A 4,777-nucleotide genomic window follows, 5' to 3' on the forward strand; every position below is an offset into this window, starting at 1 on the left:
ACACGCAAAAAATGGTAGCGCTGAAACAAGAATACCGTGCGCCGTAGACGGACAGGTTTCTACCCCCTCTACCGGCCGGATAAGTTTGGACTTATTCTTTGTACTCCTTCTATTTAGTAGTCTTCTTGTTTCTTCAGTGGTTTAAAACACAGCTTAGACTTGAGTATTGAAGTACAAATTATGTCCTTAAAATCAAAAAGTTTTCTTTTAGAGTTTCAAACTTATGCGTTATCTAAACTTGAAAGTAATATATAATTATGAAGATTGGAGGAAATTTTAACCAAGTAAGGAAATATCCACTCTTAATCATACACTTTCTTTACGCTATGTCAGATTTTTGGCCCCAAACATTAAAAAATAGATTTTTTTTAATGAATGGTATTTCAAAGAGTATCACCCGCTCTAACGAAAAAAAGTTTAACATTTACTTTTAATGGTCAGGAACATGACAAAAATTTAAAATGTTTCTTATAAAACACATAAGAATTGGTCACGTGATATGTCGGGATCCCAACAAAAACTAATTTTGAGCACTTTATTCCACTGCTACTAATAATTGGCAGACTTTTTCAAGCAATGGCTCAAATGAAAGCTTGTAACTTTCTCGACCCCATCAAAGTACCTATTGAATTTTAAATCAAAATGTTTGGGTCAAATCCGCCAAAAATCTGACATAGCATCTTTAAGAATTTTGTGTTTGTTAAGTTTGTTATTTCTTAATTCTTAATTATTATTAAAGACACTGAACATCATTGGTAATTGTCAAAGACCAGTCTTCTTACTTGCTGTTTCTCGACATATGCATAAAATGACAAACCTGTGAAAATTTGAGCTCAATCGGTCGTCGAAGTTGCAAGATAATAATGAAAGAAAAAACACCCTTGTCACAGGAAGTTGCGTGCGTTTAAATGCTTGATCGCAAATTCTAAATCTGAGGTCTCAAAATCAAGTTCGTGTAAAATTACTTCTTTCTCGACAACTACTTCAGAGGGAACCGTTTCTCACAATGTTTTATACCACCAACCTCTCCCCATTACTTCTTACCAAGTGAGGTTTTACTAATAAATATTTTGAGTAATTACCAATAGTGTCCACTGCCAGCTATACTCTCACACACAAAATAAAGGAAATACTAGCCGACTTTTTATTTGTGCTATTAGCCTAAATATTTTTATTTTAATTATGGCTTCAACCAACTCCAATAAGACATTCAACAGACAGTGCACGGTCCTATTTCATAAAGCTGCTCAAGCACAAAAAGTAGCTAATCACAACAAAGATATGCTTATACCAGAATAAGGTTTTACCAGCCAAACTGCTATGTCACATGTACAATATGTGACTGCTGCTCATATCTGCTACGCAGAACATTCTTTAGTAGTGTTTTATGCTTTTGAAATTGGGCCCTCACAAGCCTCTAATAGTCCCCTCAATGACATCAATGAAGAGTTATCATAAAGTATGTATAAGTGTGCAAGTTTCTATTGCTCAATATCAAAGCATGGCTGGCAATGCAAAACTAAAAGGGTCAATTGGAACACTTGGAACCGTTTAAGTAGACAGCTTTGAGCAAGTTGGAGTGGCGACTAAACTTGACTAGACCGACTAGACCCAACATTAACCATAGAACACCCGTTCACTATTCTGAATGGATGTGTATGTCACAATGTTACCAGGGTTTGCTCATCTGGAGGTTGCTATGCAAAAGCTTTGTCCTGAAGCTTTGATATAAGCCACTTCGGAATGTCAGTGGGGCATGTCTGTTACTGCTGACAACGCATTTTGTCTATCTCCCGTAACCTTTCCTTCTGGTATTGTCAAAAGGTTATTGGAGATAGACAAAATGCGTTGTCAGCAGTAACAGGCATGCGCAGTCGACATTCCGAAGTGGCTTATAGCAACTGTCTCTATAGTCTGAGGAATTAATATGTTAGCGGTACATGACTAGCAAGTCATTGTGCCAGACATTATTAAAATCCAACCCCCCCAAAAATGGCTTATTCAACACAACAAGAATTCCATATAGAGAACACAGCCAACCATGGAAGTATTTGACAACATTTAACACTTACTACCGGTACACGTAATTGGTATAAAAATATACTTCATAAATATTTGGAAGGTGCTGATTTATGAATACAATTGACCGTTTTAGTTCAGAGAAGATAAACGAGGCACCTAGAGTCAAGTACATTGTATTGCAATATTTAAAACTGTTAAAAGCAACGGCAACAATTCCTACTTAATCTGTTCTTTGTTATTTTTGTTAGAATTTTCTCTGTAATAGCGCCCTGAGCACTTTTGTAGATTTGTGCGTTCTATAAGACCTCGTTATTATTATTATTATTATTAAAAAAGCAAATCCACTTTAAAAAACTTTATTTGTTTAATGCCCAGTATGTTTTTGATAAAGCATCCCAGTGGTCATCATTCACCGCCAGAATAATTTATAAAGTATAATGCCCTTTTTTCTGCGACGTAATTATTTGTCGCAGGCAAAGTTTTCCTTTGGTTTTTGGAATCTTTCGATCATTTTATTCCTCTAGAATCGTAGATGTATACATAACAAAACTAATATGTACATGTATGTGAAAATTTCATTCCAAAAAGTGGTCACGTTTCATGAGATGCCCAAAACCAACTTAAGAGCAAACACGTTCATGCAGGAAGATCAATCCCAACACAATCTGAGAAAGGATCACAGTTACCCTTCTCGGATTCAAATTTTGGGACATAAAAACTGGTATCTTTTTACATGACTACATTACTTTGAAGTGAAATGTTTCTCAACATGCTTCTACACCATCAGAAACTGCTGTAGGCTTTTAACCAAGAGTTGTTTTGTGAGTGATTACCAAGCTTCTCTTTACTTGGAATCATATGAGAACAAACTCAGGACTTAATAGATGTTAAATTTGCATCGGGGATAAAGAATATTAAGTTTTGGTTTTTACCCATATACACCGATGTGTGTTAGCACTGTATACTCAGTACTTTCCCGAGTCCTGTGAAAAAAATCACAGGCATTTTACTGGGGTGGGATTCGAACCCACGACCTTTGCAATTCTAAAGCAGTGTCATACCAACTCAGGACTTCCTAACAATATTGTATTTATGGGCCAAATTTCATGGAGCTGCTTAAGCAGAAAATATAGCTTTATAATTTGCTGCTCAAAAAAATGATAAGCGGGAAGTGGCGTGCTTTATGGGGGGTTAGTAACCTTATTCTTGTGAGCATGATTCAATTTTGTCATACTAAAGCTGATTATTGTAGCTCTATGATATTGGGCCTAGTTTTTAATAGCACACTTTACACATACTGTGCAATGTTTAAAAACAACTGTGAACAAAAATATTAAAACATTTAAAAAGGATCTGTTTAAAATATGTAATGTATGGAGCTCCGGAAGTGCCATCCAAGTTGCGGTAAACCTGAGATGACAATCACAATCTGAAATGATTTATCTCGGGATCATATGATGACATTTTTTACTTGTGTTCTCGACTAGGAAGTCAGCTCATCCCATGATGATGCAACTGAAAGCACACAACTTCGTGTGACAAGGGTGTTTTTTCTTTCAACATTATCTCACAACTTTGACGACCAATTGAGCTCAAATTTCCACAGGTTTGTTATTTAATGCATAATGTTGAGATACACCAAGTGAGAAGACTGGTCTTTTGACAATCACCAATAGTGTCAAGTGTCTTTAATGCAGCATAATATTTGTTTTCTCCCTTTGGTGATTAAATGGTGATTGCTTTACTTCATTCAAGAGAATTTTGAAGGCTCGGAGGATTTGAGAAAATCCTGGTACCAGGAAACAAATCTTTGGAAATCACACACCTCATAAAAAACTGGCGCGGTACGAATAACAAACAATATTACATGGTATATTGGCTGGTAACCTAACCTCTTTCACATGAGCGATGTTATTGGTAAATACCTGAGAAAACATTTTGGGTGTTCCTCCGGTTTGAAAAATAAGTTCATTTAAAAATCGACTTAAAAAAGGGATTAAAATGTGCTGTTAAGAATATAAATGACAAAAAAAAACTTTAAAAAAATTAAAAAAATCAAGATTAAACAGTCATAATCTCAACACCTACACAGATTTTCAGGACAAAAATACATCACTAAAATTTGAATGACCAAGCCTAAGCAGCAGATACCTAACCCTAGGTTTGGAAAAGGCCCAACACAACTTGTAATTTTCTTTGTAATGAGGCCAGAGGATAAAAATAGTCGGACCTCTTCCATCACAAGAACGTATAATCTGAAATGCTGTACCACACAGGGAACGTGACATAGGTTATAGTGGCAGCAGGCTGAGCTGAGGAAACTGCCTGGATTCAGTGTACTAAACAGAGCTGAAACGCCAACTACATGTATTGCTATTACCCCTTTCACACCAGACAAATTTACCAAGAGTCCATTGCTAAGTTATCGCACGGTTGCAAAAAACAAAATGTCCACAGACTTACAATAAACTTACACGGTTTGAAGATAATGATGGTACAAAGCTTCCCTAAAAATATTACTGGTTGAGGTGCTGTAGTTTTTGAGAAATAGTAAAACAATGTCATGAAAATAATTTTTGTCTCAGTGATCATGAGACAAAAATTATTTTAGCATGTAAAACGCATATTCGTGACAATGTTTTACTAATTTCTCAAAAACTACAGCACCTCAGCAAGTGATATTTTGAGGTATGCTTTCTACTATTATTATCTTCAAATGGTGCAATTTAAATGTAAATCTGTGGACATTGTGTTT

Source organism: Asterias rubens, chromosome 4, assembly GCF_902459465.1.
Source record: "Asterias rubens chromosome 4, eAstRub1.3, whole genome shotgun sequence".
Classification (NCBI taxonomy): Eukaryota; Metazoa; Echinodermata; class Asteroidea; order Forcipulatida; family Asteriidae; genus Asterias; species Asterias rubens.